Below are 16,129 nucleotides of genomic sequence, written 5' to 3'. Positions count from 1 at the left end.
CCAGCCAATGGACTGCAATAAACCATTGCTTTAAACAAAGAGAAGGTAATAGTTAAAAGGATCTTGTTAGCCCAATAAAATTGTGTAAGCACCCAAGGTAAATACCAGCCCAGATTGCCTTTAAAAAGGAATGAGGAGGAGAAAATGTCAGACACTGGGCTCTAGGTCTTTCCTTTTAAAAACCAGCATGAAATGAAATTCAGAGAGAATGTCCATCATAGATACAGCAAGTCCATGCATCTCCATGACCCAAGCATCCATGTATTTGTTTCCTAGGGCTGCTGTAACAAATTACCCCATTTATCATGGCTTAAAACAACAGAAATGTATTCTCTCAGCACTTTGGAGGCTGGAACTCTAAAGACAAGGTGTCTCCAAGGCCACCCTCCCTCCAGGGCCTCTAGGGAAGAGTCTGTTCCTTTTCCAACTTGAGGTGGTGGCGAGCTCCCTGGTCCTGTGGCTGCATCACACCAGCCTCTGCTATCACCTCTGTGTGTCTGTGTCTACTCCTCTTCTGTCTTTTTTTTTTTTAAAGATTTTATTGGGAAATTGGGTGAACGGAACAGTGTTGGGGAATCAGGGAAGAGGAACAGACAAGTTGCTGTCCTTTTATTCTTCAGTCTAGTTGTGCAGGATGTCACTTCACAGGCCCATGTTGGTATTATCATTGTGCTCTTCCCGGGTGAGGCAGATCGCTTGTCGGCCATTGGATGGTCTCTCACAGTGGTTCACGGCAGTTCATGCCGGCTGCCGGCTGCTCACACTGGCTGCCAGCCAGTCATGGTAGCTCACGGCAGCCCACTGCAGCAGGGGCTGCAGCCTATGCCATCACCAGCAACTCACCACAGCCCAGCTCCAGGTTGAGCTATTGTTCACCATCTTAGCTCTAGAGGGTGCAGCATCACTGGCCCTCATGTGAGATCCGAACTGGGGCTCTAATGCTCAGACCTGGTGTCCCAAGCCAACTCTTAACCAACGTGCCACTCGGCTAACCTTCTTCTGTCTTTTATAAGGACACTTGTCACTGGATTTAGGGCATACCCAGATAATCCATGATAACCTCAAGACCCTAACTTAATCATATTTGCAAAGACCTTTTCCCCAAATAAGTTAACATTCATAGATACTGGGGATTGGGATGTAGACATCTCTTTTTAGGGGTCACCATTCAATCCACTATAATCCACCATCATACTTTTGGTTCACCTTGTGCAAGGTCTTCAGGAGCATTATCTATGAGATGAAGATGAACCAAGAGGTGTATTTTACAAAAGCTAAGCATCAAAGAGGAGCTAAGGTCGCATTCAGAACAATTGGTGAGGGAGTGTTTCTGGCAGAGGAAACAGGTTATGACTAGGTCTGGAGGTAAGGGTGAGAAATGGTGGCCACCTGGACGAAAAGAGAAAAAGAAAGAGGCAGGAAAGAGAGATTGAGGTGACTACAGAGCTACATAAAGTGAGGCCTAGCAGACCATACAGTTTGGCTATATCCTGAGGGTAAAAGCAAGTCACAGAAAGTGTAATCTGAGAAAGGATACGATTTGCACTGTAGGTATAAGAAGCATGCTCAGTTATTCATCTAATATAGGCAGAAACCAAGAGCACTGATTCATTCTCAAAACTGATAAAAAGCTTAAAATCAAATCAAAATGTAGCTCGAAGATAATTTCTAATAGAGTAAAAAGCAATATATTCCTTTCAAATGTTTTTTTTTAGTTTCATGTATACAAACAACATAATAGTTAGACATTTACACCCCTCACAAGGTGATAACCGCCCCCAAGCTACTACTCCTCTGACATCATATGATGTCACAAATCATATGACATCGTATGATGTCACAATAGCTGTTACAATTCCATCAACTATCCTCATTATGCTGTACTCCACCTCCCATGACTATATATATATAGTTGACCTACAATATTATTCTACTTCAGCTTCAGGTGTATAGCACAGTGGTCAGGCATCTACACAGTCTATGAAGTGATCCTCCTGATAAGTCCAGTGCCCATCTGGCATCCTACATAATCTTTATATCGTTATTGATTATATTCCCCATTCTGTATTTCATATCCCTGTGACTGTATTGCGACTACTAATTTGCTTTTTCTAATCCCTTCCCCTTCTCCCCTATCCCCTCCCCACTCCCATCTAGCAACCAACAGTTTTTTTCTATATCTCTGAGTCTATTTCTGTTTTGTTTGCTCATTTATTCTGTTCTTCAGATTCCCCATATAAGTGAGATCATATGGTATTTGTCTTTCTTCGTCTGACTTATTTCACTTAGCGTAATATTCTCTAGGTCCATCCATGTTGTTGCAAATGGTAAGATTTCATTCTTTTTTATGACTGAGTAATACTCCATTGTATAAATGTACCACAGTTTCTTAATCCAGTCGCCTATCAATGGGCACTTTGGTTGTTTCCAAGTCTTGGCTATTGTGAGTAGTGCTGCGATTGACATAGGGGTGCATATATTTTTTTGAATTAGAGTTTTGATTTTCTTTGAATACATACCCAGGAGTGGAATTGCTGGGTCATAAGGTAGTTCCATTTTCAATTTTTTGAGATCCCTCCATACTGTTTTCCATAGTGGTTGCACCATCAAATGAATTTTTTAAAAGACATTGCTGAAAACAATTGCCATCCATCATAGCGTTCCCTGTGCACAGTCCCTCCGTGAGACTCAGTCACCTGCCCAGAGCTGCAGCGGCCAGAACACACCACTTGGCCCACACACTAGGATGAATGTGGGACCCAAGGGGCAGCTCAGAGGCTTGGGAGTGTGAACAATAAAAGATGAAGACCCTGCTCAGCACTCCTGTTGGAGTAGCTCGATGAATTTTCTAAGCCTTCGGTGAGCTGGTAATTAAGAGGTCAGAGGCTGTGTGCGAATAGGAAAGGTGGTTCACCACGAGAAGTGTAGGATGGAGGAGGCACCCAGAAGTATGAGACGAGTGCTTTCATGGTCACAGGGGTCACCTTTCTATCTGTAAAACAAAACTACTTCACCTCCATGAAAATACAGGTTTCTATTCCTTATAATTAAAATTCTTAAGATAAAAACATCACCCTTAGCAAAAGAAAGCACAAAAAAACACAAAAGCAACATGTATTATAACATGGTGATATAAAATTGAGCAGTCCTAACATCAGATATAAATGGGTTAAAAGTTCCTAATAAAATAATAATATAAGTAACAATTCTCAGATTGCCTTCCTTTACTACCCTGTGAGGTGAAGAGCCATCTGATTATAAAATTAACAGAGAAATGACTTTTGAAATTAAATGGCTCCTACACTCGGAGAGAGTTGGAACCTACTCCCAATCTTCTCTCCACCCTCCTGCCACTGTTTGGTGCTTTTATTGTTGTTACTAAGTGCTGATGCTCATATTTTGAAACACAATGAATGTTTTCCTGATAGGATTCCTTCTTCCTGCCCCCTAATGAATTTGTGGTTGCTAGTAAACAGAATCTTTGGTGTAAGGCAATGGATATCATTGTGAAGAGCAGGGATAAAAAGGCTGAATCTCTGTCAGCGTACTTTATATGAGAAGTACAGGGATGGATGGCTTTTCCATGTGCTCTTGAAGAGTATCCCCTGAGTCAGCTCATGGGTTGCCAAGTGAACTTAGTAAAGGAAGTATCATTGTACACAGAGTGCCTACTAAGCAGAGGCTCCTTGTTTGGCCTTTTAAACACTTCTAATGATTTCACATCAGTGGTTTTAGGAACCTGACACAAAGTTGCTACAGCAATCTCAACTTTGGCTCAAGGATTGCTAAGGGATTATTTCCTACCTGTTGGCTTCGAGCCTCTTAAATTTTGTCTTGTCTCTATTTCTGTCTGTCTTGTTTGCTTTTATATCTAGCACGCTCTCCCTTTCTCTCTCTCTCTCTCTCTCTCTCTCTCTCTCTCTCTCTCTCTCTCTCGATGGTGCTTTATAAGAACATTTACCCAGAATTTGCTGAAAAACATTCCATTCACTGAACAAGCATGAGCAAGAAACTACTATGTGCCATGAACCTTTGGTGCATTATTTTTTTTTTTCAGTAATGCCCTGTAGTGCCAAGCACCACCATTAGGAATGAGGAAGGACTCTTTTACCATATCCTGCCCCAACCTCTGGGTCACCCCCACCCCTAGGAAGGCCCCTTCTTGCCAGGACCGTGGGATGGGCACCATGGCATCGGCATCTTAGATTTCAATCCTCATAACATTTAACCCTGAAAGTTAAGTTTTATTATCCTCATTTTACTGAGGAGGAAAATGTGACCTTGACATACAAAGTCAATTGCTCATTGTCACACTGCTGTAAGAGTCAGGAATTACTCAGATTTGTCTGATCCCAAAGCTTGTATTCTTCATACTCTAGCACAAAACATTCAGTTTTTTTTTAAGAAGCCATGTGACAGCATCAAATTAAGAACAAAGCATTGGTCCTCCTTGCTGGTCAAAGGAGAGCCTGCACTGTAGAACAATGAATGTAAGCATTAGAGTTCAATGTTTTTATGTTGTCTTCCTCCCTGGATAGTGGCAAGAGACCTCTGTCTCATTTTCTCTTGTATTCCTGGACTCTGCATAGTGACTGATAATAAATACCCATTGATTGATGTCATAGGCACAGTGGGACTGGCAACACATTAAAAAAGAAAGTAGCACCTGGCCCAGAGGTGAGGCTGTGATCTCCCCTCCCACTGCAAGTCCTGACCTGCCCCTTACTAGGCAGATCCCATTCTTTAAGCTATTAATTATCATGATAGATGCCCCCTCCTTCCTAAGCCTCCTATCTGCCCATTGGCATGTTGTTGAATTCTAATGCATAACTAATTAAAAGTGACCTCACACCAGGCTGCTGGGTCTCCTGTGTCAGGACCAACCACAGAACTGGTCATCAGGATGCTTCCTCCTTCCTCCACCCTCTTCCCCTTTCAGGGTGTGTGTGTGTGTGAGCACGCATGTGCTAATTTCAAATCCTTTCCCTGCATCAATGAGCAGATGAGATCCTCAGCCAGCTTTCATCTTTCAGAAAAATGAATAGTGCAGAGAGAACATTATCAAATGAGCTGTTGAAGAAGTCAGTGAATATGTCATTGAGTGTGACTGCTTCCCGAATGAATTTAGATTTATCTCTGTTATCATCCCCCACTCCCTCCCAGCCAGCCCCCCTTGCAAGGCTGGCCCTCCGGGCAGGCGGGTGCCACCATGAATCCTGACCGACAGCTGTCTCTCCTGGCTGACAGGTCCAATAGGGGCCTCTGAGCTGGTTTCAGAATTTGGTTTGTTAACATTATAAATGAGCTCATCGGGCAGCCCTGTTAAATACCTTGCAACTCCTGCTTCTGCAATTTCTTAGAGGATTCCATTTCCATTAGGCAGATGGGAGGACAGGGCCACACTCACTAAGAAATTGTTTTATCACATCGAGAGCTGCTGAATGGCTGTGACAACACAAGAACTAGAAAGCATCTGTTTTCCTCTTATCTGGCTGTTTCATTAAAATCAGGGAACTCCAGCTCTTCCACCATTCATTCATTCATTCATTCGCCACATATTTATAGAACACCTTTTCATGCAAGGAATTGTAAGTGAGAAATATATGTTGGCAAATAGAAGAGAGGTGCTCCCTGCCCTTGTGTAGCACACACTTGAGTTTATAATCTATATCAGGAAGTAATTTCTTTCTTTCTTTTTTTTTTAATTGGGGAATTGGGGAGGGGGACAGTGTTGGGGAATTGAGGAAGGGGAACATTGTGTTTTTTTAGGACCCATCAGCTCCAAGTCAAGTTGTTATCCTTCAATGTTAGTTGCGGAGGGCGCAAACTCAGCTCCAAGTCCAGCTGCAGCTTTCAATTTAGTTGTGGGGGGGCAGGGGGGTGGGGAGGGTGTGCAGCCCACCAACCCATGAGGGAGCCGAACTGGCAACCTTGTTGTTAAGAGCACGTGCTCTCACCAGCTGAGCCACCCTGCCACCTGTTGGCAGCTCAGTGGCAGCTCAGCTCAGGTGCAGCTCACTGGCCCATGTGGGAATCAAACCAGCAACCCTGTTGCTCAGAGCTCGCACTCTAACCAACTGAGCCACCTGGCTAGCTCAGGACATAATTTCAATTGATTCCAGGTTCTCAAAGAAATAGACTACGACAACCAAAAAAAGATGGTTCTTTAGGCAGAATGTCATAATCAGAACATTATCTTTGGGGTCAGGCAGTTCTGGATCAATGCTCTTGAATAGAAAAAAAGAATTTATTGCATCTGGAACAGGAATAGGATGCTATGAATAAGAATAGTCATAAAAGAAGGAAATGTTGGCAATTAAAATATAGTAAGAATAATAAAAATTCAATAAAAGTGTTGGAAGATGTAAGTGAGAAAATGAAAGGAAAAGGCAAAACAAAGAGATGGTAATTCGGAGGCAAAAGATCAGAAAATTAGGTATTAAAAATAGGGGCCTAGCACCTGGTTCGTAGGAGTGCCAAAGAAAGAAAATAGAGAAAAGAGAGGAAAGTATCAGAAATGCAGTACAGGAAAACTTCCCACCATTAAAGAATATGTTTTCAGATTGCAAGGGTTCACTGAGGGTTGAGAAATAGAATGAACAAAAGCCTTACCTGAGGGCACATCATTGTGAAATCTCAGGACAGAAAAGTAAAGAAGATTCTAGAAGCGACGGAGGTTATGGGAGAAAAGGAAGGAAGTCACACACTGGGGACTGGAAATAAGGAGGACATCAGGCATCTCAACAGCAACATGGAGAGCTGGAAAACATGCATGGTGCCTTGAAAACCTTGAGGGAAAAGTGATTTCAGGTTTTGACCAAGCCAAATGCTCATTGTATATAAGGATGGAACAAAGGTGCTCTCAGAAAACCGGCTCTCTTACAAACATTGTCTCCCATGTGCCCTTTCGGCAGATGCTGCAGCAGAATGTGCTTTACAGAAGCAAGAGAATGAAACAGGAGAATAGGAAGACATAGGATCCAGGAAACAAGGACTCATAAGGGAAACCCTAGGATGCTGAACAAGAGCTTGGGGAGCAGTGGGTACCACTTGGATAGGAAGCTGGGGGCTCCAGGAGGATGCCTCTGAGAGAGAACCAAAAGAATCCCTTTTCTGATGTGTGCACACCGAAAAGAGGTTTAACATTCTGTTACTCTGTGAATGAATGAAGGATATGAAGCACTATAGAAATCTTTGTTAATGAATCAAAAACAACTATAGAGTCCATTTTCCAGGTACTGGCTCATCCCAGTTTACAAAATCACATGATAGAGATAAGAAGCTCTGTGTGTGCATGGCAGACAGAGACCCTGACCTACCTGGGCTCACTGTATGTGGGACTAGAGTCCTCTTTTATCCCCAGCTCTCCCACACTTTTCAGAGTCTAGACCCACGAGTGTACATGCTTCAGGGAAATAGTACTCGGGAAAAACAGAGCAGGTCTCAGCAAAGTGAGAGGCAATGTGATACACAGAAAATGTGGTGGCCTCATTCATTCACTTACTATTGTAATTATTGAGCACCTGCTGTTTGCTAGACCTTCTAGACAAGCTGGTGACCTCAGCTCCATAAGGCCTGAATGTCTTGATGGAAAGTGGGGTACATAGAAAACAATGAGGATGGTGGCTTCCCAAGGGGGAGAGGGAAGAGGAAAAGTGACCACTGGGAGCCTCGTGCTAATTTTAGCAAAGCTGTGTATGGCCAGGGAGCATTCACACTGGAGAGGTAGAAGGAAAGAGTGAGGTCGAGAGAGAAGCAGGGAGACAAAGACAGTAACACAGCCAGAGAGAGGGAGGCAGCGAGACATTTAAGAGACAGGAAGAGAAAACAAGGATTTCGTTAGCAATGCAATGCATTCAGTAGTATAAGAGATAAAAAGGAATATCCAATTAACACACCATATAATTGCTTGCAGACATTCTTTTTTATTTAAAGATGAAATAGCTAAGAGTTCTAATCAAAACTAGGGTCACAGCCTACATATTAAATGAAAGAAATTGATTGGGTTTTTATTATGCCCTGACTACTGCCAATGTGCCTGGATCACAGATTGCCATAAATTTATACTTATAAACTACTAATTGCCCAAGTCATAATGGTAACAATGGGATAATGAAATCATCCTGATCAAGCTGAAGCCAAATTCTGCCTGACAACATGGGGGCTTTGTGAGGGGGAAAAGGAAGAAGGAACTGAGCATACAAACCCAGGATGCTTTATTCTAATAAACACCAGCAGAAAAAGTACAAAGGCCTCTGCAGGTCCTACGTTCTGTGCTAGAGGGGCTTCCTTTCTAACAAATCACTTAAGAAGTGGGGCGGTTACGTTTATAATACAAGCACTTGTATTCTTTATTTGTCTTGAAAAACTAATGACTGACTTAATCACATTTGATTAAAGGAGATGTGTTGATGTAGTCATGTGTTTCTGATTGCATTAGGCTTGATTGAAAGTGGCAGGGAGAGTATGTAATAGTCTAACTGTCCCCTATATCTTGTCATTGGGACTTGGCAGGCATGACGTGGGAGAATCCTGAGGGAATCATTGTGGCGAACAATGTCATCTTTCAACTTGGGGGAGGCGGGGGGAGTCTGGGGAAGTGAACTCCAACAAAAAATCAGGGCTCTCATGTCAGAGCTGATAAAGAACTCAAAATTAATCTGCAGACACTTTCATTTTTAGAGGACTGAAAGAAAAAATAAAGTGCATGCCCACATAGAAACATCCTCTTTCTAGAACGTAGTAGATATTGAATGACAAGCTGGGAAAGTTTTTAATTTTTTTTTTGTATTAATGTGCACAAGAAGGCAAGTGCTTTGATTTAGGAATTAAAAGGCAAACTCATTTTTTAAAATGAATTTATTTATTTTAACCTACCCTGCCTTGTTCCAAGAAAGATTTACACTGATGCAAAAAATAATTGATTCGTAAGTCCTGCTTTGGTAATACATAAATAAAGGTATTGGATAATAATTTTGAGGCTTAGGACCACCAGGTTAACCAAACCCAGACACTGGGCATGGCAGGACTGGACTTCTGACAGATATACCTTCCTAGGAGCTATGATTCCCACCCAAGTTCAGCCCTTCCTCATATCTCACCTTGGTGAGTAGTGGGGCTTTTACTACCACCTCTTCCTCACCGAATATGTCCTCTAAATGCTGTGAGAATAAAGAGTAGAGGTTCTCCAGCTCTAGCTGAAGAACCTGCATCAGAATCACTGGAGAGCTTGTTGAAAATTAGATTTCCTAGTCCCCAACTCCCAGAGTCTTGTAGTAAGTCTGGGGTGAGGTCTGAGAATTTGCATTTCTAACAAGTCCTCGATGCTGGTGGTCCAAGAACTAAATTTTGAGCATGCTGTGCTAGAGGAATCTTTCTGATTTGTTCATGTGATCATGTTTAAAAGTTCTGAAAGGCCTGCTCAGAGTTCTTCAGTGTTTCCCAGTTGTTTAACGAGATAAAGTCTACATGTCTTGTCCTATCAGCTTCAATCCTGTTTGGAAGGAGGCAGAGTTTGGGAATGGAAAGACAGACTTGCCAGAGAGATAACCAAATCCCTGATCCTAAGTTCTTCATCACCTAGTCCCAAGTGACTGTTCTAACTAAAAAGTTTTAATATATCATAAAATAAATATACAGAATGTATGGAAAATTTGGAAGGTATAGGACAATACAAAGAAAGAAACATGAGTATGTTTCCTGGCCAAGAAAAAAGTCTGGAAAGATGGACACTTGACCATTATTAATAATTACTCCTTGCTGGTGGCATTCTGGGTGATTTTCATTATTTTATTGGAACTTTTCCTGTATTGCCTGATTTTTATGAACAATGCAGCTGTTTTCCATGAAAAAAAAATTATTTACAGCCCCACCATCCAGAGCGGAAAACAAAGCCTACTTTTTTAACCCTAATTCTTGTGACTTCTCTTTCTGCAGCCAATTTTTCAAAGTGAACTACATGCAATTACCCAAGTTCAACTTCACTCTTCTTCGTCTGCCCCTCAGCTCTGTCCTGCTGGTCATGAGCCTTACTATCAATCATGGATCAATACTAATTCTGTTGCCTGTTGGTGAGGTCGTGCCAACCCTCAGTGTTTATTTCCTGAGAAGCTCTGGAGAGTTTTCTGGACTAGAAGAAGGGATCTCAGCCCTGAATCCTTCACAAGAACGTTGCAACTCTTGAAGAGCCTGGTCATATCTCATAGAGAACACGAGATTTTGGCAAGGCTTGATTTCAGCTCAGTCACTCTCCGGCTGTGTGACCAATTTTTCTGATATTTTCTGAATCTTAGTTTCCCGTATATAGAAGAGTATTATACATACTTAATGGTGGGATCAAAAAACATGTGGAAATGCCTTTCCCACAGAAAGTATTCATTAAACACCATTCCCTGCCCCATCCCATTTCTTTGTTTGTATAATAGAAATGTCCCTACCTACCTCACTTTCAAACTGGGCTGCATGAGGTTTGGATATGCCCCTTTTTTTTTTTTTAAAGAAAAACATCTTTTGGAAATGTGATTATTACACCTGGATTTCCTTGCTAAGGAACAGAGTCTGTGGAAGTGAGAATCCTGGTTTCCTATTCTAACCCAAACTTTCTTTCTCTGTGACTCACTCCCCAACCAGACAACTCCCTAACAAAATTGGCGGGTGGCCTTGAACAAGCTGTATCCTCTCTCTAGACCTCCACCCTCCCACCCCACCCTGTACCACGAAGTAGTCGGATTTGATTTCTTTTTCCGAAGATCCCCCCTCTTTTCTTTCAACCAGAGCTCTCTGAGTTCTCATATTCTCTGATTCTATGAGCTTTTGTGAAACTGATAGATGAATTAACATAAAACTGAAAGGAGGGAGAAAAAGTGCTCAGCAAGAAAAATGGGCAGGAGAGAAAAATAAATGGAAGAAGAAATGGAAGGAAAAATGGAGCAATGAGCAAGCAAACAAAAAAATGGAACCTTGCACATCAGCAAAAGACGGAGGTGTCAGGCAGCCCATCCACAGACCAGATAGACATATATTTTTCTGTAAAGCTATTTTTCACCCTCCCGTACAATGAAAGCAGAGCCATAGTTAGAATTTTTAGTAGCTTCAAGCTAATTTAAACTTCATCGTTCTGTTTGACTAGCATTAAAATATCATATAGATTTTTCTCCAGTGGGTTTGTACATCACCACATAATTGGCACCCTCGATACCTGCTATTACTCTCTCTTCCACAATAGAGATGGTCAGAAAGTTCAGAGAAAAAAAATTCCCCTTCTGCATCTACTTGATTTCACAACACAGGATGAATGTGAGACATGGATCTGGTTTTAAATAAATTATTAGCACCATATAATTTCTTGTCATATAATCGAGGATGCATTTCATGTAGGAAAAAAAAAGTGAGAACATAATTCGCAAATAGGTTTCAGCATGAAAACACGCAAGAATACCTAAAACAGAACTAAAATGTTTTATAAAATATGTGTTTGCTCCCTTCTTGTAGTTTCTGCTATTTTCCCTCATTTTTAAGGAAAAGAAATCATTTATGTTTCAGATAACTTCTCTTTACACAGGTTATTGTTGCCATTCCTTGCATTTGAGGACTCCACTGCATATTCAGTTCCATTTTGCTGTTTGAAAGTCAGAGATGCTCAGAGTTAGGAGCCAAGTGTAGGCTCATCTGGCCTGATGTCCTGTCCAAAGCCAAACCCTTTCTACAGCTTCCCAGGCATGTGCTTATTCTACCTCTGTTTGCCTATTCCAGGACCAGGCCACCCACATGCCCACCAGGGAAGCATCAGGCTGACAAGCAGACAGCCTGCTTAGGGTCTACAATTGGACCTGAAACCTAAACCTATCATTTACCTGCTATGTGGCTGTGGGCAAGTCATTTCACCACTTTCACCACCGCTTTGGATGCCTCATCTGTGAAGTGGGAATAACATTTCTAGCCCACAGAGGAAGTTTGAGGTTTCAAAGTGATAATGACTATGTGAATCCTGGCTGAGTATCTGGAATGCAGCAGGTGCTCAATGGAAGTGCAGCCCATTTTGCAGGATGGCACCATCCATTCTCTCCTTGACAGATTTCCTGTTTCCCAATCAGTCTGAGGATGAGCTGAAATCTACCCCCAGGGGACTTTTCTACTCACTGGCTGTTGTTCTGTCTTTGGGGACCACACAGACCAGAGCCGCACTCCTGCTTCTTCCATGTGATGGAAATTGTCCAACAAGCATCACGTCCCTCTGGCTTGCCTCATCTCACGGAGCATCCGCAATGATAGTTGAATGAGCACGCTGGATAACACAGGTTTTGTGAGGTATCACCAGAAACCAGCCAGAAAAAAATGTATCTAAAAGTTTATCTGTATATGTAACACGGAAATAGATGGATGGGGTGGGCTAAGAAGGTATTAATATATTCTATAGACATATCTGGCTTTGCAAGCCCAGTCTAGGAAGTCCGATAGAAGCTTCTAGTTGCAAGAAGTATCTGGTTCCTTATCCTAATATATTTCTCTTGAGTCTGTAACAGCTTCATCCTCCAAGCATTTGCTACTAATGAATTATGCAACATACCTAAAAACAAACAACTAAGATATACAGTGACTTCTTTAAATGGTTTAATAAATATGGTATTAACCAAATGTTGATAAATAAAGGACTTATTTTTAGTCTGATCTCAAGACTAAAGGGAGGGAACAGTGCTGATAAAACGGCTGGGCGCATGGCCACCATTCATAAACTTCTCAGGGAGCCGTGAGGGTCTCTAGTTCCCCTCCATGAGGATTCTGTGAATGTACCTGATGATTTTTCCTCACTGAGAGCCCTCCGGCCTTCTCCAGTCCCATTGCGGCTGCTGTTTCACAGACCCTTCTCCTCCACACAGCTCCAGGATCGTTTCTAAATCCAAGCGTATCTCTCTTCTGTGTAAAATCCTTTGGTGGGCCCTGATGGCCTCACAAGTAAAACACAACTTCACAGCCTTGCACACAGTTCCCTTTAAGATCTGATTCCAGCTGATACTCCTGCCTCCACCCTCCTTCCCGCTAACGTCTCATCGCACACACGCTGCTTGTTCCTATTGCTACGGTTCTCATGACATTTGATGTGGGTGCAGAGCCCTTTCCTCCACTTCCCCATTTGGAAAATTTATTTTTCTCCACATCTCAGTTCAGATGTCACTTGCCCTGGGAACTCTCCGTGACTTCCCCAGGTGGCAGTAAAAGCTCCCTTCTCTGTGCCCCTGCTACCGACTCTGTATTGAAACTTAACACACCATGGCATGTAGGTGATTCTTCTCTATTTGAGTGCTCTGAGGGCGAAAACTGTTTTGCTCATCTTTGTTCCCGTCTCTGCTTCTCATTCTGCCAAGCTTTACTTTTTGACTGCCAGAGAACAGAGGATTTATTTTACAGATTGGGATATTGAGATCCAGTGGCAAAATAGGGATTTCGTTTACAGAGTATCTGTCCTATAGGCATTGTATTTGATGCTTTAGGTTCATATTCTCATTAAATTTGCCCCAAGCCCGTGAAGTAGGTATCTTAGCACCATTTTACCCAAGAGGCCATGGGTGAGGGGTGGGGAGAGGAGTGACCTGTTAAGTGTCACAGAGTTGGTTGATGGTAAACCTTGTTCAAGAACTCTGGAGTCCTGGTATTATCCTGGGTTCTGTCCCTCTCATCTGCTTGTAGATTCTCCCTTCTTCTGTCTAGATGCTCTCTTCCTTCTAGACTTTCCATCAACTACTCCATTCTCTTCCTCATTCCCCCCATCCTCTCTTCCTCAGTCTTTCTCTCCACTAAATTTCCCCCTTTCCTTTGCCCCTATTCTATCTCTTCTTCTAATTCCTTTTTCCCCTTCCCCTTCCTTTCCCTTCAATTCTCTGTTTTACTTTTACCAGCCCAGCAGTATTTCCCTAGGAAAATGAACTCAATCTACTATCAGTATTGTTTTGCTCTGCACTCCACCTCCACTCACCCCCATTTCTTTGTCTGTAGATGAGCCTCTTGACATTGTGCCCCTCCACTTGACCCCCATTTCCAACACACACGTGGCCCTCCTCAGGCCTGGATAGGTGGGTAGCTGTCAAAAACTGCCCATCAAAGAATTACCCTGGAGCAAAGAGAAGAGCTCCAAGACCAGTAAGGCTGATTGGCCCATCTCTCTCTGCCCCAGTCAAGATCAAAGTCTACCTAAATGAAGAGACCTAAAACTGTCACTTTCCCTTGGGAACTGGAGCCTCACCAGCATAGAGAATGAAACTTGGCACACAGTGTGAGTGCCTATCACGACCTAAGCCCTAGAGTAAAACATGCAGCAAAAGTTTCCATAGCCCTGAGGATAAGAGGTGCCTGGCCCATGGCTGCCCATAGTTTGATATTTTCCCACTGGTGACCCCATTATACAAGGACCTGTTAGTTTAGACAGCTTTCCAAAAAGTTAATGCCATTTGCTTGTATTTCCTTATAGTTTTTCTACTTTTTATGTCTTTTAATTCTGTATGTATAGATTTTATGTATCGCTATGGTGCGCACACACAATCATTTCTTTCCTTCTCAGAAATGAAACATATGGACCCTGTCGGTCTGCAGGCTCTCAGCACTCTCAGTAAAATTGGAAGGCCATACAGCAGTGAGGGTCTCTCTTCATTAAAGGGCATAGATCTCTACTGGTCAGCATCTGGAGTTAACAGTGGCCCTAGGCTAGTCTGGGTTCTACTCTACGCTGTCTCTAACTCCATAGAACTTGGGCACATTATTTCACCTCTATCAATTATTTCAGTGTTTTCATCTGTAGCACTAGAGTAATTATATCTGCCTTGATTCATTCCCAGGGTAGTTGTGAAGATCCAAAGATATGTGAATATATTTCGAAAAATTATAAAGTAACATACAAATGCATAATGTTCATATTATTAAATTTAATGCTAATCAAAGTAATTGGCTAAGAACTAAAGTGATACAGAGACATGAACCATTTTAATTATTGGTCAGATGTTAACATTAGCAGTTAATCTCTGAAGTTCTGACTTCATGAAAATATTTTGGGAATACTGGATGATAGTGAGTCAGAAACAACTAAGTAAATATGCAAGAAATGAAAAATCAGGATTTGCCTCTTTTGTGCTTTCCTTATCAGCCAAGTAAATATATGGGTACAAATCACACGTATTCATTCTCTCTCTCTCTCTCTCTCTCTCTCTCTCTCTCTCTCTCTCTCTTTCTCTCTTTCTCTCTCTCACACACTCACACACACACACACACACACACACCTGAATGATGAAATATTATCTAATTAAGAAATAATAGAGAAGTTGTTTATTTTTTTCTAACTAAGAAGAGAACTTACTAAGTTTCTATTGTATCATGTGCCAGTAGTGGGTTACCTGTATGAAATACATTGCATCATTTAGTTTCCACAACTCTACTCTTAGTGTAAGCTTTATTGCCCCATTTTATAGATGAAAATGTTGACTTGGAAATATGTGATTTGCTTCTAGTCACAGCATTAGTAAATGATAAAAGTACGATTCACGCCCATGTCTATATTTCCCAAATCTGTGGACTTTTCACTACCTCATCGTTTCCCAAATGCCCATTCTTCTGACTGGTTTCTGCCTATCTACCTCAAAGCACCCTGAGGACAGGGTAAAAATAAAGATCCCTAGGATCCACCCTTGGAAAACCTAGTTTGGTAGTACTGGGCTGAGTCCTTCAAATCTCTGCTTAACAGGCATCCCAGTAAATTGTGAAGGGCAGTCAGGTTTAGCACCACTGAACACTGTGGAGTCCAATATGCCACATGAGAAAGGATTGAGAATAGTGGCAACTCCTGGGTAAGAAATTGGTGAGGACATCTGAGAAGTAAGACAGTTGTACACACACACACACACACACACGCACACACACACACACACACACATTTTCCTTTCCTTACTCAAAAATGTAAGCTCCAGTGCTAGCTTCAGCAGCACATATACTAAAGTTGGAGCAATACAGAGAAGCTTAGCATGGCCTCTGTGCAAGGATGACATGAAAATTTGTGAAGCATTCCATATTTTTTTTGTAGCAAAAAAAAAAGTAAGCTCCATTAATATTATAATTCAATGAAAGGGAAGGGATTTTTGTCAATTTTTTT

Source organism: Hipposideros armiger, unplaced genomic scaffold (genome assembly GCF_001890085.2).
Source record: "Hipposideros armiger isolate ML-2016 unplaced genomic scaffold, ASM189008v1 scaffold_181, whole genome shotgun sequence".
In the NCBI taxonomy this organism is placed as follows: Eukaryota; Metazoa; Chordata; class Mammalia; order Chiroptera; family Hipposideridae; genus Hipposideros; species Hipposideros armiger.
Note: the sequence above shows the minus strand (reverse complement) of the source record.